Below are 23,528 nucleotides of genomic sequence, written 5' to 3'. Positions count from 1 at the left end.
CTGGAAACTGAATTGGAGATGGGGTGGAGGGCAGGGGTCGAAGGGGAGAACAGTAGAGGAGGGTCCGATGCCAGATGAAGATGCAACAGGAACAATGGCCTCCCAGTCGAGAAAGGCACCACCAGAATCACTGGTCCGTTCTTGAAAGGTCATCCAAAGAATCTGGGATAGAAGAGGGATAGGTAGGAAGGCATACTGAAGGACACCCGGCCACTGAGTTGATCGGATGTCAACCATCCACACTGTTGGACATGGTCAGAGAACAGCAGCACAGAAGCAGGGAATTTGCTTCAGTCACAAAAAAAGCCAAATCATGGCACAGCTGACTCCTGTGCCAACATCTGGAATACTGCTGGGTCGAAGTAATAATCCACCCATGAAGAGAACACCCAACTCTGTCTGCTGAAAAGTTCTTGGGCCTCATTACGACCCAGGCGGTAAGGGGTTTACGGCGGCGTAAACAGCGCCGACCCTTACCGCCTGATTCCGAGGTCCCTTAGCGCCATGGAGGATTTAACACCTGCTTTTAGCAGGTGTTAAAATCCATGGCGCTAAGGGACCTTGTTGTTAATTACGCCACCGTAATTTACGGTGGCGTAATTAACGCCTTCCCCACTCCCATTATGCCCTATGGGGCAAAAATGGGAATGGGGAAAAGTAAATGGGTTAATGGGGACTTACCGCCCCGCCAACCTCGGAATGGGGCGGTAAGTCCGCCAACCACCATGGCGTAAACATAGTTTACGCCATGGTGGTAAAGGTACGACCCAGGCGGTAACTTACCGCCTGGGTCGTAATGAGGCCCCTTGTGTCTTGGAATGTAAACTGCACCCCCCACCACCTCCCGAGCATGAGCTGCTACTAAAGGTCCCAGGCATTCCCCCACTGTTCCACCCTGTCTGTTGAGGTAAGATCTGGTTACCTAATTTTCTGGCTACCTAGTTTTCTGTTACACAGCTGAGCAGGATCAACATCCCAGAGATGATGGGTACACATTTTTAAGTGGTGATTTATTTAGGCTGTTTACAATCTAAGTTGTTGTTATAATAGGGTATTAGTCCATGCCCCTTTCTAGTTCTTAGGTTTACTCTTTTGCCACTATGAGGGGATCCCAATGAGCGGGTTCTGCAGTCCTTTGCAGGTTTTGAGACAGGAATGTGTCATTTCTACCCAGATAAACCCTACATTTTCCCCTCCCCTACTAAATTATCATTCAAAGCCAAGTTTCTGTGACTCCTATGGGCCAACATACAGCCTCTGGGCATGTGATCCGAGTCCTTCAAAGTCTTTGATCCTTACAAAATAATTTCTAAAAAAGCCTCTTACTTTCACAAACAAATTTGCGGGAGTGATGTTCAGAGCAGCAGCTTGCATATACCCATGCAGTCTTTCTTTCCCTACTCTCAGGTTTTTCGATTCTGAGCCTCACATAGAAGTCTTCTTGGACTCGGAGCAGGTACACCTGTGTCACGTGGTCTGTTAAGTCTTCCAGAGATTGGGCCTGGATACAACCCTTCGTCAAGGAAGGGATGGACTTAAATGCCTTTCATGTGTAGTTTACCTACTAAAAGGAGCCAGAAGTTTGGCTAATAGTGTCAGTGCCAAAGACAACCCGAAATGGAGCATAAACAATCGGTAGTTGGAGGACTATTTTGAATTTCCAAAAACTCTAGTGAACCTTTTCAATCAAAATGTGAAGGTACAAGCCATAGGTGAAATGTGAACAGGGTGGAATCGGATAGATCGGTTCATCTGTTTCAGATCCACTACTAGATGGAAGACACCAGATGGTTTCTGGAGAAGGAAGGGAATAGAGAAAAATGTCAACTTCCACCTTTGATGCCACAGAAGAAATAACCTGCTTCATTAGCAGTGGCTGAATGCCTCTGGGCAATGTTTGGGTCTTTGCTTTGTCTTGAAGGAAGTAGCTCTTACACGTCCAGTGGGAGTTACTGAAACTCTGCAACATGTCCTCAGGAATTCACCATATAAACCCCAAATCTGGCACATCCTGCCTTGAGTTACTTCCCCCACCGCTCCCCCCCAATTGGCGGGCCATCCCAAAACAGAGCTGGCTAGTCAGGCTTTGAGGGATGGCGGTGGGGGGATAGGTGAATGGGTTTGACGTTCTTACCATGGTTCATGTGCTATACTGCCTCTACCAGGGAGGGGTCTGGACCAGTGAAAAATTACATGGTGGGCATCTGGATGTGAAAGAGCTGGCACTACACCCCTGTAAGGCAGTGTGTGCTCCTGTTCCTGGGACAAGTAAAAGTGGGCACAAAAGAGACTTCCAGAAAGCATCCAGTTTCCAGTTTCGTAGACGCAGTGCCTCTTGGCTGCAATGGTAGAACCATTGCCACTACCAGATGCCACTGCTCCCAAAGGTCATATTTCACGCCCCATAGTTCTTGTACCAGGCTCTTGATTAGTTTCAGTAAATCAGAGAGGTCTGAGCTTCCTGGTGGGCCAAAGCCAAGAAAGACACTGAAAAGCCATGAATAATGACAGAGCTGCCTAATCAGAGTATGATAACCTTGAAAACAACTCATTTTTTCTGTCCACAGTGTCAGCTGGAATAGGCATGAGAAAGATTGCCTGATCAATCTGGTCTCCAAACTGGAGTCGCCATGACACTACTCTACATTTATCCTCAAATGTTTCCAATGGGTAGAATCTATAAAGATAACAAGGAAAGGAAGGCTTCTTCACTTCCTCACATTCCGTGAGAACCAGGAGTTCGGTGGCCTCATTGAACTGAAAGGCCAGAAATGGGGCGTCCTTAAATAGTTTAATTAATTTCTCCTCCCTAGTTGGGGAGGGAGAATGGAACGATTCCATGTGATAATGTCCCTGCATAAATGTTGCCTGGCAAAAAAGTCGCTATAAAATAAGTTTTTTGCAGGGACATTATCACATTGAACATGCGGGGGACACCCCTGGTCCCCTTGACCCTATATATATGGTCACCATATATAATGTAGCTGCAACCTTTTCCCGGCAACATTATGTATGGCGACCATATATATGGGGAGATTATAACCGGATACCAAGTCAGGTGCATCTTCTCTCTCTGCCCAGTTGTAATTGGTCCGCCTCTGTTACCTGCAGCACTTCTGCTGGGATGGCATTCAGAGAGCATGCATCAAACCTCAGGGGAAGGGCTGAGTGTTGAGCACATTAGCATAGCCAGGAAATCATAAAATGGTGTGTCTGCTGGTGTGGATAGACAGGGGCCTAGGACAGGGAATCCTGTCTGCTCTGCTGAGGCCTGCCAGAAAAGCAAGTTCGGTCCTGAGGAAAGGAGGGTGGCCCTGGCCCCTCAGGCCACACCCCAGACTATGCCACTGGTTGAGCTGCTTTCAATCCTTCAGCTCCTGAGAGCTTCACTAGCTTCACTAACTCCACCACCTGGTTCCTCAGACACTTCGTTTTTGTGAATGTCTTCTGTGCTTGCAGTGTCTACTAGGATCTGGTGGAAGAGAAGAGGCGCTGGATCTGTGCTTGTGCTTCTACACACCACGTTCTACTCCCCATGGCTGTCCTGACAATGACCAGCAGGTGAAACAGTGACTTTCTATGCCCTGTCGTGTATAAGGGGCAAGGTTTCTACCAAAGAGATCAGAATCACGTACTGCCCTTCCTCGCACTAGATGTGTGGTGTGTTGCCTGCAGCCCCACCAAGACGAACATTTACCCTGGGGTATAGACGAAGAAAAAGCGTTGTAGGGAGGCCTGCAACAGTACGTCCCCTACAGGGAGATACACTGTTATGGACGCTCGAGCCTGCAGTGCCAGGACCCTTATTTGTTTGCCAGAATGTCCGACTGTCAGACAGGGAAGTTTGCAACAGAATGACCGGTCTAGAAAACACAAATGGTACGAGCACAACCGTGTGTCCTGCGCCCCTGGTGCACACCCCACACGGCCATACCCGGGCCTGCTGTGGGGTTTCCCTGTTTGGAGGTAGACTGGGTGACACACTAATGGATCCGTGCTTGCAAAGCCCGGCAGCAGTGTTGTAAGCAGCTGTCTGAACAAGAAGATAAAAACACAGCATATTGTCTGGGAAAGGCCAAGACTGCCAGGAAACCAAGGGGCTGGGATAAAATGTTGGCTTGAAGACGTAGGTTGTCCTAAAAGGCTGCCTCTCGGGCTGAGAGCCCTTCGTTTTGCTAGGACAGGGGTAGGGGGGTGGAGGGGGGAGTAACGCTCTTTTTCACAGAGAACAAAAGCTCACAATGTTAGCACGATCAAAGCGACGCCTATTTGGCAGACAACGCTGTGTCTAGGCACTACTTACAACATTGAACACCTCAGCATAACATTGCCAGTTAGTCCAATAAAAGGCATCACAGCCCACGCTTCGGCCATTTTGTTAAAACCTGGAATAACACAGAGACACTTGTTCTGAGCATTGTTATGAATTGCTTGAAGGAAATATTGGAAGCCAAAGGGGTGCTCCACAGTCCCATCTAATGCCTGCTCCTTTAGTTTGGGTCGAAACCGCAGAAAAGAAGGTTTACTAATTAATATAGACAGCATGTCTTTTTTTCCATTCATTTGATGGTTGTTTCCTACTTTCTTTCCCTTCCAGTAACACCGAGCTGATTGGCTGCTGTAGCCTGAATGGCTTTGATGTAAATGCATTTAATATTTATTTTATGTAAATCCCCTTTTATGCTAATCAGGTACACTTGAACTCTGTTCAACCTCCTGCAATCCGAAAGCCATCTGTGCGAGATCACTGCTCTGGCAGTGACCCTAATCCTGCCCAAGATGGAGCACTCCAGACAATTTGGATGCCCCCCTTCCCCAACTCTTGCTCGTCCCCTTTACCCATCATACTCCATGAAATCCTCTTCATAGATGCATGGCATAACACTAACACGTGCTTCCTTCAAATCAGAAATGGGCCTCTGTTAGTGTGCGATTCTTCTGGGGGCACTGCCGTGGCGCCGGATGTACTCTCCTCAAAGACATGCAGGTGCCAGGGTCCATAGCAAGGAGTAAACCGAGGAAATGCTACCTGAATGATAAAGGGTAGGCGTTTTGCAAACATTTTTAAGCAAAAAGAAAGTACAATTAGTGTCACTTTCTAGAGAACTGCAATAATAATTGTGTTCTTAGGCAGTGGTTCATGCCAGACTCTCCTAGCTTCTGAGCACTGTATTAACAGGTTTTACCCCATTTACAATGCTACTTGATTTATCCGACGTTGGAAGAACGAATGACGAAGTTTACTGCTAAAGGATTTTAACTTGCCAAGCACCGGCGTTCCTCATGTCGCAGACCAACGCTTTTCTTGTCTAGCTATCCACCCTTTGTAATTAAAAGAAGCAGCAGAGTGTCAGTGGTTACCCCTTTAAGATGTGGCCTCCAGAGGAGAGAGGCTAGGAAACTGCAACAAAAACTGTCAACATCAAAACTTTAAAGTTACAATAAAAAATAAATAAATAAATAAATAAATCAATCCCACACGGACAACTTGGCCAAGGGAATGGAAAAGAGAACGCTGGGGAAAATTAAGCTTTCAGAAGACCTTTAAAGTTGGGAACAAAGTCAACGGGAACTGTGGATTTTGTGTCTATACCTTTGGGAGAAAATCATCTATGCAGGAAATCCTGGTGTTGGATGGTGACCAGTAGGAGGATCTGTTTGGGGAGGGTATTTCGATGCAAAAAGGTGGTTTCTGGGTGCACCTGTTTTTTTTCTGCACCATCAGCTGGTGTGGTTGGCAGAGATTGTCGGTCACTGGTAGAAGCAAATGAGGCCTTACTTGGATGTCAAGGTTTCACGTGACACAGGAGAACACAGATGATGGTCTGGCACACGCCCAACCTCTGACACATATAATCCCTGTGGTTTGGGTGACCTAAGAGAGGCCCATTTGCCCTGGTCTGTGGCCCGGGTGCATGGTGTAAACATTCGGCAGCTAGAGACCATGCATGCATCAGAAGACACAGAGGCATGGTGTAGGCAACGATAACTGAGCAACCATAGTGTGCAATCAAGGTGCTCGAGATGGCTTGACGTCACGTATTTTGCTAGGGGCTGACCGCTAGGAACGTTCCCTAGTTTGACAGGCAAACCCCCCCCCCCAACCCTCCTGTGACAGTTTCATTTTATATGAGGATGGCTGTAGACTAGGGTCGGCTAGCACACTGGACTGAGTATGCAACAGCCTTCAGGACCTAAATAGTTATGGCATAAAGGTAACAGAAATAGCTGGACATACCGAGCTTGGAAATCTGGAATACCCAAGTCAATCTCTAAGGAAAAGTTAAAAAAAGACACCATCGAGGACAAGAATCCTGCACGGCCTGGAGTCTCTGGCTTAGCATCTTGTGATCCGGGTTTGAATTGCAGAGAAATGGTGGAATAGTACCGGAAGTGCAGCCCTTCCCTGCTATAAAATATTTCTGATGCCACCAAGGCAACATTAGACAAACCACAAAGAGGCCAGTTTCAAATAGTGATTAGTTGGTTGTAACAAACAGGAAGGTTATTTAGGCTGGCCAACCAAGGTCTATGCAATTGATTTGGGTTATGTTAGGAGACATTCATATTATGCCAGTCACCACCATAATGGTCTCTCAGCGGCTTGTCTGGAAAGTGACTTATTGTGTCCCCACCAGGGGATAGCCAGAGCTTAGTTTGTGGAGGACTAGAAAAGGGCATCACAGGAAAGGGAGGGTGATGGGGCAGGAGAATTAAACCAACATGAAAGATTTGATGGGGTGGATTTTGTGGCATGCCCTTAGTGCCAATGAAGAGGGATCAATACACACCGGTGACCAGGAAACGGCTTAGATTTAGTGCATAGCCTGCGAGGGCAGTGTCGCTGCTCTCGGGCAAGTGTGAAGTCATCCCAATGACAGCTGTGCACTATACTGCAATCTGAGAGATGGTTATGTCTCACACACAGTACTTTCCGTCCAACACAAAGTGTTAAAGATAATATTGCAGACCAAACACAAGGCAATTCCCACCCAACAACATAGCGGCCGAAACATTCCATCCCAATCACCATGCAAACCCTGAGTGATGGCCCACAAACATTCCTCTTCCCCTTTTGTGTCCACCGTACTCACCATGCGCACATAATGAGAAGGATTAATACAGAGATTAAGGATCCGACGGGGAAGGCCGGACCCCTTCAGTGTCCATGCTACTCTCAGAAAGTTAAATATATGCAGCCCTTCCCTTTAGGAGCAGTCTTCAGTATGAGGAAGGCAACCACGCTATGGCCTGTTCGCTTTGAGTTTATTTCTATGACACACAGGTATTAAGGATGCCCAGAGCTGGCCATGGCTCAGGCCCAGCAGTCTCCAAATATAGCCATTGAGCCGGGGCTCTACCAGAGCTTTCCAAACTGACTTCCCAACCTAATGTCCTCAAGCGGGAAGAGGATGAATGACCATACGGCTCTCAGCCATGTTTTGAAAGCCAATATCAGTTAAAAAAAAATCGGAATTAGGTAGCTTTCTAACAGAGAAGAGAAATTCAAACATTATTTGATTTTTGCAACACATTATATTAAAGATTTTTTGTTACAATGCTTTCATTCATTTAATACATAAGAATCTTGGATTTTGTTAAAAAGAATGGTATGATTGCATCGAGTTTGTATTTGAATATCGTTAGTACTTTTTACTGCACATTAATCATATTATAACGCCTTAAAAAACCTCTGCAGGTGCGAAAACTGTATGTGGTGTCTTAGGTCAATTCTTTACTTGCATTGGACCAGCGCCTTTTAAGGGTTCCTGATTTACTTGGCATATGAGGCTGTGCCGGACACTTTTTAGGCCCCAACCCCAATATTGCTTTAAAACACGTCAGAGCACTGCCTTGATTTCGAACCCCACCTAAACCACTGATACAACAACTGAATATCGGGTGAGTAACAGTCTCAAAAAGAAAAGTACTCCATGGTCTATAAGCAAACCCAGAGAATGCACAGATTTCAATGTCAAATCGACAAACCATCAAGGGGGAGGGAACATGCTTTGGAAAGAGCGGCAAGAAGGTCCACAATCATCTCTGGAATATCTGGGATGTTGAAAATCAGCAGTGCTAACCAAACAGAGATAATAAGAGCAAAGCCAATAACGAGAGTCCAAGCCTTGCAAATGTGTAAAAATCCCACTAGACCTGCAGGGCGAGCTCCTTAGTTTACATACTCGAACTAAGAGAAATGAACTTGCACCATGGTGATTGGCAACAAAAAAAATTACCAGTGTTTTCTGTAAAATAGAGCGTCACCATAAGCACACTTCAGATTTGGTGCAATACTGCCACCCAAAAGGCCAGCCATGCACAGTGAACAGTGTATTTGCCAGCTACTGCAAACCAAGTTTGTTTGCAGTAAATGTCAAATAAAAGTTTCAAACAACCCCATACTAGCCAGCATGCAAACGGTACTCGCCCTTCATAAAAGCTATTCGCTGATGCGAGTGGACTAGTAGCTTTTGTGAGCCCTGTAGCCTTATGATGGGCATGTCCCTTATACATATACACACCGATAATATTAGCCATTCCATTCTGGAGACACTTGACCAGTTCTGGTTTTAACATTGCATTCTGGGAGTTGTAGTCCTGTATTTATAATGAGGCCACCCAGAACTACAGGTCACAGCATACAAAGTTAAAAATAGGACTGAACTAGCATCTCATGAATGGAAGGGATAATGTTGGTATGCATGCATTACCCCAAGGCATGCCTCCACAATAGTATGGCCCTACCATTAGAATGGAGGTACAAACAGATATGATCATTCGAGAGCCCGTGAAAAAGTCAACGTGTTTTATTTATTTCACAAGAGTAGATGCATGAACACTAAAATGTTGTGTATAATGTCCACATTATATACAAAACTTAGGCTATGAGTATAAAGAGACAAATGCTAGGGAAAAAGATTTGACGAGTCTGTGTGGCAACGATATCCATTATTTACAGATAACGTGAATTATTCACCTTTCTACCACGAAATCCCCTTCAAGTGCATAGTTCCCAACATGACCCATTCCATTCTTTAGGTGCTTATCCAGTCTTGGTTTTTCACAGAATGGAAAGAAAAAACAGAACTGGATAAGCACCTACTTATTGGAATGGATCCTGTTGGCAACTACGCAAGTGTTGCGCCATGTCGGTATGAACGCAACACAATGAAGCTCTTTAAAATCAACCTTTAGCGATAACTCATACCCACACAAAGACTTTGAAGCACACCCCACCCCACATGGGCGCAACAGCGTAGTCCACATTCCCTTGAGAGACTGGGCTTCCATCTCAAGCCCGGGAAGCCAAGGGTCGCCTACCTGCTGCTCCCGGCGGGACGCTGCGGAGTGAGTCACCGGAGAACACCACCGCCCAGCTCCTGCACCGTCTGCTGCAACTGCAAGCCTCGCCTCGGCTGCAGCAGGTCAGGGTTAGAGTGTGCGACTTGTCCTCCTCCCACCCGAACTAGCCCCCTCACCCTGGGAAGGGGACCCCGTCACTCCACTCCTCCGCCCTCAGCACTGCCCATATTAACATCTCAAAGGCCACGAATTACTCTGCAATCACAAAGGGGCCAAAAGAGGGCGGGAAAGCCAGGGCCTGATAGCACACTCTGGTGGCCAGGGTGGGTGGATGCAAAGGTAAAGGGGGGCGGTGGGGGTGCCAGTCATGCACCTGAAATCCAACCCTGCCAGTCGGCCATGTGTATCGTTGCCTACTTTGCCTGTGCTTCAAACATTCATAAATAGTGTGTGTGTATAAAGCCAGAACGCTGCTTAGGAGCCACTGAACAAGTTTAAACGCAGAAGCGAAGACAAGGAGGAAGCGGAATGGAGCTTGAAAGCCTGGCCCACAGTGCGATACCCGCCATGCTAATGTCGGCTAGCTTGCAGTTCTGAAAACGAGCAGGAGGAAAAGAAACAGCACGTAATGATGCTGCTATTCGAGAGCCTCCAAAGTGAAATATCCGCTGACACTTAATGATGTCCGCCATTACCCAACCTCTCAGTAATCAATCACGTGACCTGTTGGGAAGCTAACATGCCGAGTACGCGCTACCGACACGTAAAGCTGTAAACTGCAGGTTGCATACACTTCTCTGCAGCAGACCCTGAACTCGCATAGTGACATTTAAATGTTGGGTATACCAGGGTTCCACTTAGCCGCGCTGCAAGGCCCTAATCTATATTCCACTGTACAGATTTTCCACGCAGACTGACAGTGCGGTACAAAGTCAAAAGACGAGGGCTTGTCATTGTCACAAAAGAAACTTAAGGGGCCCGGCGAGATCCAGTTATGAGGCACTGCGTACAGGAGGCCCCTGCCCTTCACCGAGAGCTTAGCATCACCCAAGCGCTACTCGAAGCCACGAAAACTATAGACCACCTTTAAGGCAGACATTTCCTTCCAAGCACACACAGGTGAACTCTAGGGACTTGCAGCTGGTGCAAAATCAGTCATTTTTTAATTTTATTGTTTAAAGCGAGGACCGATCTCGAGGGCAGCAGAGCGGTGTAGAAAGGTTTGGGTAGCTAGCGTTTGGGAGGGCATCTTTTATCAGTACAGCAGTACTAGGAGGTGTGGTCAGTGCGCCCATTGGGATTAGTTCACATGGTTCCTGCTGGAAAAAACATCAAGATCACAAGATCACACAACCCCACTCTCAGACCCCTTCACTGGCTACCCGTCAAGCACAGCATGACATTCAAAGCACTCTGCATTACCCACTGAACCATTTGGGATGTGGTTCCCATATGCAGGTCCACAATATTGAACAGTTATCCCCACACCCCCAAACGAAGCACCCGATATCTCCAGAGGCAGCTGCCAGTGTAGGCCAATGTCAAATAAAGCAGGGTGGTGGTGGGTAATATGCTCGCATGTACTGCTCGAAAAACATGCCAAGCCCTCCCCAATAGTCTCGGAAATGCAGAAAATCACGCATGGTTTAGGAAGGAGCTTAAAACCTTCATGTTACAGAAATACTTTCCCAAAGAACAGGAAGTGCCAAATCTTTATCTCATGGAACAAACAAGTCAGTCATAGGACATTTCTCAGTCACTGCTGCACACCTTTCTAAAATCGTGACCCACCATAATTATGTTATGCTAACAGATATTTATACCGGGCATCATCACCACCGGAGTGGTCCTGTGGCGCTCTGGCGGATATGAAAAGCAATAGGGTAGGGTCAGTTAGTAGGGCTGAGTGCAAGAGAGCTGTGATGTGCTGTCGGTGGCTTCAGTCCGGTTTACAGTTTGCTGAGCGTTGGTGTGATTTTTCTGTCAGTAGTCATGTGCTGTTGTGCGAGGCTAAGTGTGGTTTGTTTCGTTGTTGGTGCGGGTACGCTCGCACTCCCAACTATTTATTTATGATAAATGTATAATTTAACTGTTTGAAATCAGCAATACAGTTTCTGGGTTCCCTCTGAATGTAGCCACACCTCCTCCCATTTTTAGTTTGGGCTATTAGGTGGTTCTTAAGTCGAAAGTATGACAGAGCACAGATGGGGAGAAATGGAATATGAGGGGGGTATAAAGCTTGTAGGTGTTTGGTTACTTGCCCACCCACTGACTGTCCCTGGCCAAGCTAATCCATATGGCTAGTCCCACCGAATCCCTGCCAAGAACACTGCCTCTTGAGAACTCTTTGAGCTTACTTTAATTAAGACTTTCCATCAAACTTTACATTAAAAATGCGTGCCAGTATTTTTCCAAAGCAGTCTTCTGAGAGTTAATGACTTAATTGCAGCTGTAAACACACCACTGGTGTAATAAAAATGTCTTAACAAGGTCTGCCTTCAACCACTCGATTTATAAGCATTATGCATGCCCTTCATTGAAGTCCTGTCATAAACAAGCATTTGCAAAGCCAACAGTTTTGGCTTGTGTACAAGTATTAGGCATTTGCTAGGCAGTGCTAGTGGATGCCCATCTACTTGCACCACTTTCTCACCTACTACCATCAATGGGCAGTTAATACCACTACGGCAGTGGCAAGTGCCTTTCCGATGCCTACAGAAAAGCCCAAAATGAAACAAACTGACTGAAGGAGTGGTGCGATGTAGTACTATTCTGTCAGGGAGCTGCAGCTTAATTCTAGGAGTCAGTGATAAAAGGCGCCATCTGCAATTTTGTGGTTTCCTTTGCTTCCCCGTCTGGATGGAAGGGGTACCATTTGCAAATATATCCACCAGGGCAAACACATTACATCGGGGTGGGGGGAGGGAGGAGTTGTGTAGGAGGTAGTGGAAGAAAGCAATAGAGATCAGGGCCCCCCAGTGTTCTGAGACTGTCAGCTGGCGATGACCCCCACCCTATTGACCTAACAAATGAACGTCGGTGCACCTGAAAATCACCCACAGCATTGGTGGCCAATGCTGAAGATACTGGACTTGCCATCACTCTCCCAGGAGGCAGTGGGCAAGTATGGAACAAATGTGAGGGACATCACGCCACTGCGCCAGGGTCATTTAAACAAAGGCGCACACTAACGTAGGAGGCAGTCAAATCTTTCATACACTGACCCTGGAAAGTGGGGTGAGATGCATTTCCTGGGCAGCAGAGCGACTGGCGCCCCTTCATTTTGTTGTCAAGACCAAGAAAGACGTTGCCCTCCAGTTTACCTGTGAGGAGAGTGTAAGCTGCGTGGAGTTAGATGGCAAAAAAGATTCAGACAAGAGTAAGGAGAGACCAGTGGGAAAACTGCATGGGCCGATTAAGCAACTGGTAAAACTGTACACATCACTCATCAGAACAACGCCTTTTCGGATGCACATTCCCTCCAGGCTGTCTGTGCGGGCATATGAATTGCTGAACTGGCAGTGAAATAAAGAAGGGCATCACTGGCATGCTTGTACAGTGGGCAAAACGTTGGGTGAAGAAGAAAATCGGTTAAGGATCCCCAGTTTGAATACTAATTTATTCGGCAAGAAGGCCGGAGTTTTTGGTAGGGGCATCAGGTAAGGTTCTGCCAAGTACATGCCAGCAGATCAGGATGGGGGTGAGGCGGGAGCCCTCAGATAGCTAAGCAGGGAGGCACTAAAGGGGCAAACCAAGCTGTAGCATTATTAATGTCTTTGTGTACAAGTCATTTCTTATCTCCAAGTATTGGGCGTTTTTGCTATTCTGTTAATTGGGGGTAAAGAGTGCCCCCCCCCCAAAAGCTGGCCAGCTTACAACCCTTCCATTGCACTATTCCTCCAGGAGACAGACATTTGAATTGGGTGTGGAATGGGGTTTGCAGGGGCGCCTCTACCCCAATGCTGGCACTGGGAAGGTGAAGCAGTGGCATCTGCAAGCTGTCGCCAAGCAATGATATCAAATGAGCCCAAGTATTGGTTGGCACACTGGCCAGCAGTCTCTGCACCATGCCCGACCAGCTGAAAGCACTGCAAGAAAACACCCACCTTTCTACATGGAGCTGTGCTTTAGCCGCTGCCCGTATTAATAGTCCGGTTGCTAGCAGGAAGTGCAGGGTGTCAACAGATGGGTCACATGGTTACACCAACCTTACCAGCCCGAGTGTGGAGCCTTGTATGATCAGGGGTGAACAGGGCGCACATGACCGTGGAAAGTGGGGTGAGCAGACACATTCTGTGAGCTGGTACTTCTGGGCCTTTGTGGAGGGTTTTCTTCTGACCCAGTCAGCCAAGTCATGGAGGGTGGTGGTCCTTTGCGCACTACCTCCCATCTAGGAGGGCAGCGGCCAGCAATTCAGTACAGGGTGCAATCAGTTGATCCAAGGGTGGGACTTTACCAGCTCCTTCAGTTCCACTTACTAATAAAAAAAGGCTGAAGACTTATTTAAATCAACGTTTTTGCGTCGTTATTGCCCCATGTTAAAGTAAAGTCCTGTGCCCAAGTTAGTGTGTTATCCTGTTAATTTGGGGGATGAGATGGGCGCCCCACAAGTCTGGCTCTATCACACTACATCCAGGTTTTTCTCATCTGCACACGCCTGCTTGTCCAACTTCGCTCGATCAGGCTCTGTGTGATTGTGTCGCGACGTGGTCTGAAATGCTGTCTAAACAGCATCTCCCCCTCGCTGCCAGCTTAGGCTTTGAAACGCACAGTCACACACACGAGAGGCTTGGCCTCTTGAAAGAGACGTGCTGGGATTGTATGCTGTGCAAATAAAGGTCAGATCCTGTAGACAGTTGTAGATATTTAGGCAGCAACCATCGATGCAGGGAATTCTTTATATCCCCGATCAAAAGCACCACACCACTATTTGTATAGCGCGCCAAGCCCTTAGGCATCTGGGCGCATTTCTTACAGTTACAAAACAGTTAATTTACAGTTGCATACAGTAGGTATTTACAAGTGAACATATAGTGTATAAACATGGTGAGAATACAATTGACAGGTATACAGTAAGATTCACATGAAGTTGTAATTAGACTTACAATTAAGTAAGGCATAGTATACAACAGGTAGTAGCTTTAGTAAACGTTTTTAGGATTCAATGTGAGCCAGGTTTTACAGTATTTCTGAATGTATGGAAGGGAGGTTTGGCTCTGATGGATGCAGGTAAGGAGTTCCACGTTTTGGCTGCTAAGACAGGGAAGCTGCTACCTCCTGCCTTTTGGAGCTTGAACCGGGGACAATGAGGCAGTTGGAATGTGAGGTTCTAACAGGTCGATCTGCGGATTTACGTGTGAATTTGTCGCACAGGTACTTGGGTGCTAGATTGTTTAGGCATTTGAATGTGAGTGACAGAGTTTTAAGTCAGATTCTTTGGTTAACTGAAAGCCAATAAATGCTGCGTCTCATCTCTGAGATGGGGTGCGATCTCAATTAATATTGGTACAAAAATCACAGATCACGCCACCACACTCCGTGATCTAAATGCTTTTCTTTTCCAACACTTCCATTTTCACACAATTTGAAAACACTAGTTGGTTCAGGATAATTCAGATCACAAACTATTTAGCACCACAAAATGTACAGTCAAAACACTGTGCCTGGGGTTAACTTTTAAAAGCATGTAGCACCTTGAAACATGACAAGATCATAAGCTTGACACTCTACTTTATATAAAGTTTAATTTAAATAATATGCAACACTTTTCTATTGGCAAAAACAATTTTACACATGCAACGCTGTGCCTTTTTAATCTTTCTGCCCACTTGGAAATGCTATAAAATATTGTTTTACTTAATCAAATGTAAAACGAATTTTGACTGGCACTGCACTCTTAGCAAAGCTGCCAGTCAATAGCAGAACAAATCGTTTGAAACAAACACATATAGATTTGAAAACCTTTCTTCCTTCGTCACTATGCAATACACAATGGGCCTCATTAGGACCCAGGCGGTAAGGGGTTTACGGCGGCGTAAACAGCGCCGACCCTTACCGCCTGATTCCGAGGTCCCTTAGCGCCATGGAGGATTTAACACCTGCTTTTAGCAGGTGTTAAAATCCATGGCGCTAAGGGACCTTGTTGTTAATTACGCCACCGTAATTTACGGTGGCGTAATTAACGCCTTCCCCACTTCCATTATGCCCTATGGGGCAAAAATGGGAATGGGGAAGGGTAAATGGGTTAATGGGGACTTACCGCCCCGCCAACCTCGGAATGGGGCGGTAAGTCCGCCAACCACCATGGCGTAAACGTAGTTTACGCCATGGTGGTAAAGGTACGACCCAGGCGGTAACTTACCGCCTGGGTCGTAATGAGGCCCAATGTCCCTTCTGCCAGGAGCCACTTTCTGCCTTTCAGTAGAAGGTAAGCTTTTAAATCAATGACTCTGTTTAACTTTGGGAAGACACTGTTCTGCCCCAGCACACTAACCCAAGTATTCACTTGATCAATTGGAACCCCTCTACTATAAGGCAGGGTCTGGGAAATGGTGAACAGTTAGGAATTTTGTTTTGTATGCACCACTCACGTTATGAAATTTTGGGGTTGGCAATGAGAAATAGGAGTCCCCAATTACTTTAACAGACTATGCTTTTTTATTTGCACTGTAAATAATATTGACAATTTTCAAATTTCAACAAAATCATTCCATGTTAGTTGCTGTACACACCTTTGAGGAAGGTTTAAGTGCCCAAACTCTATGACGTCAGTAGTCAGGCTGCCAATTTCATAGACGGAGGATGTGGATGGAGTGCGGTCCCCATGTGCTGGGGCAGGGGCCCAGAAGTTTGATTGGTTTGCAAATTGCCAGTTTGAGCAGGTGTGGAAACCATGGTTGGCCTGCCCACATTAGAGCTATTGGGATTAACGTGGCTTATTCCTGGTGCATCTTGTGCACTATCTGCCGTTCACCCGGGAGGGTCGCTGTCGTCCTTGAAACACAATGCAGTCTTCACTTTTGGGTTCTGGACTTCTCCACGTGTTTTAGGCAGCCTGTCAGAGGCAAAGACCTACGGTAGGGAACTCTTGGGGTTTTTCTATCCGCTGCTCTCGCCCCTTGGTCCGTCGCTGTGCTCCAGTAGGTTTGCCTTCGTCCTGGAAATTCTGCTCATACTCGTGTTTCCGCCTTGTGAGTGTGTCTTTGGGTTCTGCCTTTTATTCGTGTGAGGAGAGCTAATTGGTATCAGGTGTATGCACTTAGAATCAAGTGCCTCACTTTGCCGGACCTGATTAGCGGGACATGTCCAGCACAATGTGTGAAAGTTAATGTTATTACTCTCAGTCACCCTCTTCCTCGTCCCAGTGTATGTGCAAATGGGGGGTGGGGGAGGAGTTGGAACCACGGAACATCCTAAAACATAGGATGGGTTGGATAAACAAATTAAGGGGGAACACCACAACTCACCATCAGCTATCTCTCCCCCACTCCCTGAAGACCCCTCACCCAGGTGATCTTCCCACACTGGTCCACCTCCAGGGTCTGGATCCAAAAGGCGATGGCCATGCCCTGGCCACCGGAGAGAGAGATCCCGGGGCACCAGCGGGTGAGACACCCTCTGGTTTCTCACAGGATTCACCTGGAGATACAGAGCCAGTGAAAGAGAGCTAGCAGGACAATATTCACCTACGCATAACTGAGGAGGAGCATGTGATGGCCTATATGGAACTATCTAATACACCAAATCCTTACACGTTCCATGACTGGGATGAAAATAAAGTAAATGTATACTGTTATCAAAGCGAAAGAGTAGCTGTCCCTTTAAATCACAATCGCCAATGGACTGTGCCGAGTATGCTGAAGAGAGAGGAGATTCCAAGGAGAGGGGAGAAATAGATGGTTGTTGTACAACATTGAGAGAGGCTTCTAGTTTCTTAACAGTGGGTGGCTAGCTTTGAGGTGCTACTTTCTTTGATTATTGCATTATTCCGCTGTTTGGCTTGGAACTATTGGAGCACATAACTTTGTGTTTTTCGGATTGTGTCTGGAGTGTGTGATGAATGAAGACCCTTCATGAGAAGGCTGCCTAGAGATCATAAGGGAATCTACGTTAAGAAAATAGAAGCCTCTCTCAATGTTGTACAACAACCATAGGCACACTGTATCCTGCTTGGGAGTCAGCAGTGTAAATAAGTTAAAAAAGCATCCTCTATGCACCGAAATCTCCAGACTGGTCCCAAATATGAGAGCGACGGCCAAATAATTGTGACACTTTCCCATCAATAGCATCAGAGGCACCCACCTGACCCCCCTCCCCACCCCTCAGCCTTGCCACCAACAGAGAAGGAGCAAGTGCGAGATTCGGATTGGTCCAACCTGTGTATGCCTCCCATCACCCCTCTTCGATTGGGGCTGAACCCATAAGAATGGCGAATACATCCACAATGCACAAATTAACACGGACACACTGGCCTCAGCCAGCCTCTTGTCGGTGAAGGGAGGGTAGGGGGTTTCTAGATCCGATAGTTACACTTTAATGGGAATATTTTGGGGGCAGACCGACTATGGTGACCCACATGAATAACACGCATGTGCTTTCTCTTGCACCACTGAGAAAATTAAAAAAAAATGTGTCAAAACAGTGCATTTTTACACCACACATTTCAGAAAAATCGATTAAAAGCCATAATTTACAATATGTTTTGTAGGGCAACACATGCACTATTGCAATAGATGCCAGTCCACTGTGACACGCAGGAGAACTTATCAACACAACATATGCCAGTTCTTGGACTCTAAAATATATTTTCATACTTTCAAACACAAAGAAATCTAATAAAATTACGCTAGTCCTGTGCCCCTTTTGTACTTGCTGTGTCCAAACAAAAGCTTGAGGCTTTAACTCAAAATATGCCAGCATTGCCACTGTAAAGAAATATTGTTATGCTACTTACTGGTGCATGCTATGCTCCTTGTCAATCTCCTCCCAGTGCCGTTCTGCATCATCTTCTCATTAGGATCAGATCCAGTTCGGTCCTCCCCCTTTGCGTACAGCGTGAAACCCTTTTGACCTGGTCTACCCACATTTTCCCCATAGTCCACAGTTCTGCCCCCCCCATTTGCTCACCGCCCAGAGATCTCATCTGCCTGCTCCTTGATACAAATTTGCCTCCATTTGGCCCTTGGTGGCAAGATATCCCCCCATTTGCCCTATTTTGCCCCTCATGCCCCATCACTCGAGGGCCCCTAACGCTAGTTCAATATCTGTAATAAATCCACATTTTTCAACTAACACATCATTTGAAAAAGCATAATACATGGAATGGGTAAGGAGGTATGGTTTGAGAGTAGCAAAGCACAAAGCTAGGGCCAAACAATTTCTGTTTTATATCACGGTGGCTGTGAATTCTTAAAGTTGTGATGCCTACGTTTTCCCTGAATTAAATCAAGTGCGTGTGACCTGGATCAACCCAGTAAATTTTCAGGGAGTTCGCCACAGACAAGATTTTAAAAAGAATGGGTCAAAACTGAAAATTTCAGAAGAAGTTGAATAAAAAGTCACATAATGTACAATATGTTCTGTGGTTGAGTATTACAACAGATGCCAGACCAAAAGAACATTTCTCCACACATGTTCATGCTAGCTATATGCCCCCAAGAAAAACAGGAGGCCTGATCCAACAACATATGCCATTACTGCCACTCTAAAATACATTTTATATGCTGCTGAGGGCAAAGAAACAAAAAGACTGGTCTCAAAAACATATGCCATTGCTGTGCCCCTTTCATGCTGGCTGTGTCCAAAGGTCTTGGGACTTCACTCACCATCTTCCAGTATTGCAGCTGTAAAACACATTGTCCTACTGCTTGTTGCTGCATGTCACTCTACCCTTCTGTGTCAAATCTGGACAATTCATCCCTTCTTCTCAGTGGCGCGCCAGTCCTTTTGAGGCTGGGGAGGTTAGACCTCTAAACAAGAAAGTGGGAACTCACTGGGAGTGACTCCCATCTAGGGGACAATAACTCCCTAAGAAGAATACACTGTCTGCATATATGGGACTAGAAAAGACTGATGTTACTTTTTTTCTACATTCAATGAATAGTGACATTGCTTAGATCTCTTTTGCTTCAGGTAATGCTGGTTTCTACTTGAGTTCAACAACCAAAGAGGAAGGACATGCCCGTTTGAAAGAGGGCAGTGGAAATAAAGAGACAAGGAACCTTGAGAGGAAGAGGGAATCCTGCGCCGAGACTCTGATGTGCAGACGTACTCGAGGTGCGGAGCCACGCTACACTGCATAGCCAGCGATTGGGTGCAGAGAGAAAGCAGGGACGCCGGCAGGGTAGGCACCGAGAAAGGTGATACAGGGAGAAGGAGACAGGGACGGAAGGACCATCTTACCTGGTGGCGTGACCACACTGCAGCCGAGGTGGGTCGAACGGAGGAACAAATCCTCTACTTAGAAGATGAGAATCGCAGAGACTGTCGAGATTAACGGAATCCAAAAAGAAAACGCTTACAAGCAAGCGACGCAGAGGAGAGGGGAGTGGCAACATCCCCGCTGGAACGCCACCTGCTGGAGCGCACCAGGCAGAGAAGGTACCAGGGTTTCCCAGGGCGGAGGGAGGCAGAAGCCGACACAGAGGGTTATGGGAGCCCTAGAAACCAGAGCATTAAATAGTGGCTTGAAACACAAACAAATATAATGGTTAAAGCAACCAGAAAAACAGAGAACGGGGAATTGTGCTACACAAACTACAATGGATCAAATGCTTTCTTTCCGGTAGACAATCCCCAGTGCCCTGAGAAAGTGCCTCCCGAAAACCCAGCCCCCATCTACTACCGAGTCCCACAGGGAGCAGGTATTTCACCTACGCTCTTTAACCTGTATTTAAGAACTCTGTCATCTGTTAGAGACCCACAGGGTCGCATTTACAAACTATGCAGATGACACTCAGCTGATCTTGGAAATTTGCGGAGATCACGAAACTGACATCAAGCTCCTGAACACAATCAATGGGGTCATCGAATGATGGATGACTGAGAACTGGTTCTGCCTCAAGGGAGCAAAAACGAAACTATTACTCTTCAGCAATCCTGGGGCAAGAGCTAAATTGGGGAAAGAATATGATAACTTTGGCATTAAGAACTGCCCAATTGCTGTAGCGGAGAAAGTGAAAACCTTGGGGGTCTTCTTTAATGCCTCCTGACACAGACTAGCTACCTATCTAAAAATTGGAATTATTATCTGAGGCTCTTGAAGAACATCAAACTATTTATCTCACAGACAAGTTGTGCTGCAATAGGTCAAGCTACTATTCTCTCTAGATTAGATTACTCCAATGTTTTGTATATACAGGCCGCAAAAAATGCTTACGCAAACGCTCCAAAGTGATGCTGTTCGTATCATTAAGGGCATTTCAAGAAGAGTTCATATTTCATTGGGGAGGGCCCTATTACATTGGCTTCCAATTGAGGCTTGAATCCACTTTAAAACAGCAATCTTTTCTCCACACACCTATGCGCGCCCTCCGATCTGCTGATCAGGGAATGATCTGCAGTTTGAGATTTAGAAGAGCTGGCAGCCTTGGGGGGGCTTTCCAGAGGAGAGTTATTCGAGTGTGGAACTCCCTTCCTAGTTCCCTCCGGCTGGACAAAAATGTGTCCTCCTTCGGTAAGCCACTAAAAACTTTGCTTTTTAAGTGAATATGCAAATTCTGAAGGAAGTTAGATTACTCCGATTATCACAGTCTATATGTGTGTCTCGTGTTCTTCTTTGTTGTCCCTTTGCTGGCGCCCAGATTTCTGTGGGTTCCCGGCGCAGTATAAGCGAATACAAAATAAAAGAGTGGCCTAGAGAAAGAAGGGACATTTGTGAAACCATAAAGAGCAGGGAACCTGTCGGGTTCAAGCTGCGCAGGAGCTGAAGAAAAGAAAGAGAAAGTGGCTAAGGTGGTGGAAAAGGAATAAGGCAATCGCTCCTGCACATGAAGAATTTGAAGCCTTTGATTTACAGAGAGACTTGCAACGTCTTATACAGAGCTTAAAGGGAGAGCTGAAACCATTTAAACTGAACTCTTTTTGTGCTACAAATTCTCTCAGTAAAGAGAGACCATCGAACATTGGCCAAAAAATTCAGAGTGGAGAGGCTAGTGATCTGGTTTATTTCAAGTGTTTTTCCTACAGTGGTAGGACCAGCTAGTGAATAGGGTTTTGGACGGAGGAATACTTTGGATTTGCATGACCAAAAAGTGGATACAGAAATCCTCTTAGCAGCAGGGACAGAGAAGCATTTTCCTTTTTTTATTTTAATAAAGGCCATTCCAAATCTCAGCCTTTAGCTCGTCTCCTCCTCCTAGTTCACAACACTGCCTAGTTCTGCAACATCTGCCACCAATGATTAGGTTCGGTCCCTGCCCCTTCGAGTTCTGCCCCATTTGATCACAGTCCCAAGTTCCACCCAGACAAATCCCTCAATAACCAATCCTACCCCCTTATGGCCCTCTGTGCCCAGTTCTCCCACATTTGCTCCTCACAATCCAGGTCTGCTTGATGACCCCAATGCACTGCTGTAATGCCCGTTATGCAGGTTTTGTGGGGAGGATAAAACAAAAAAAATAATAAAACACCCATGTTAGGGCAGAGTAAAACAAATTAAAACTTAAGTGGATGTGGGTAAGTGGGGACATTGTTACATAAACCTTTGAAAGGTGCAGAGGAGAACAGCGTGTGCAGTATGCCAGTATACCGTATGCATTATATTGTAAGCATTTAATCATGGCAATGCAATGTATAATACTTCCATTTCAAAATAGCAGAGCTTCTTTCAATTTCAATTGGGTTCTAGTGAAGTCTCAGTGTTCTTCTCTCCAGCCACCTTACCCCACTGTGACGAATCTGGACACTCCCTCTGAGGCTAGGGAGGTGAGCCCACTAAGCAATACCCTCCCTAGAGGTCTGGGCAAGTGGGACCTCAGTGGGAGTGACACCCCTCTTGGGGACAAGGACTCCCATTCCAATAAGGAACTCCCAGTCCAAACCACACTTTCTGCCTATATGGCTGTTGGAAAGACTTTGGTATCTCCTGTTATGACGTTAACCAACAAAGACCCTTCTTTCACTCTATTGGCTCCAGGTAATGCTGAACGTCTGAATGCCACAATCAAGGAAGTCAGACACAATACTTTTTTTCTGATGACATGCATAAGTGCAGAGTGGACTACGAATGGAAGGAGGACTCCTACAGAGGGAGGAGAGTAACTGCTACGCAGAGGTGAGCTTCTGTAGCGTAGACGTCCTGTAGGGGTGGAACCAGCGGTGACACGGAAGAAGCGAGATCCGCTAGCTGGCGGCTGAATGGCGCTGCTCTGACCGAGCAGGAAAAACTGTGGTGCGACCACTGGAGAGCAGCAGCGGGCTCAGTGCCCAGCAACCAAGACCGAGACCAGAGGAAGGAAAGGAGCCCAGGTCCTCGAGCGCCACATGGCAAGTGCCTTTGCAGCAGAGACGGGAACTGATAGGGAAGCAGACGCTACCAATGCGTGGATTCCAGTAAAGGTTATGAACTTTGGTTTCTAGGATTGCTGAAACCGACAAAGGTCTGAGAAGCTGAGAAAACAGAACAGGCATACAACACAGAGAAAGATCTGAACACTGTATATCAAGGCTAGAAAAGTCGCCAACAGCATGAGATCTTAAGAGAGCTTCAGAAAACTGAACAGGCACACCCCCTTGGTAAAACGGAGTGGAAGCTCCAGCTCCATGAATTCCAATTACGACCCCTCTAAGGACAATTTTATTAGTGGAGAAAACACTGTTCCATTTGTGATTCTTGCCATCATTGTTGATTGCTTTGTAACTCTTACGATTTAACCAACCTGAATACGCATTTGTTAAAAATCAGTATGACTTTTAGCTTTAGTAGTTTGATGTTTCTACCTATTACCATTCTGTTTATTGACAGGATGCAGCCTCAGGTTTCCAGTACCTATTGATAAACACACCCAGGCCCATCACTGCGGTAAAGAATCATTTTATGTCCCTTCCTTGGATGTTATTGGTGAAATAATGCCCCGATTCTCATGTCCGTTTCAGCATGTGTGTGAAATGTTGTGATCTAGTGCAAATACCTTCCTCTTTCTGCGCTTTATTATTCGCATCTGATCTGTCTGAATTTGATATAAATTGAACACCTGTATGAAGTGCTATCTTAAATCCAACAC

At 46.3% G+C, this 23,528-nt stretch overlaps 1 protein-coding gene across 3 annotated transcripts in view; it reads right to left on the bottom strand.

The window, feature by feature from the left end:
* Positions 1-23,528, bottom strand: part of DNMBP (dynamin binding protein) — a 938,987-nt gene that overhangs the window by 97,241 nt on the left and 818,218 nt on the right. The window lies entirely within an intron of this gene.

This window comes from Ambystoma mexicanum, chromosome 8 (assembly GCF_040938575.1).
Source record: "Ambystoma mexicanum isolate Mex_15411 chromosome 8, UKY_AmexF1_1, whole genome shotgun sequence".
Lineage (NCBI taxonomy): Eukaryota > Metazoa > Chordata > Amphibia > Caudata > Ambystomatidae > Ambystoma > Ambystoma mexicanum.
This window is presented reverse-complemented; position numbering and strand designations above follow the sequence as displayed.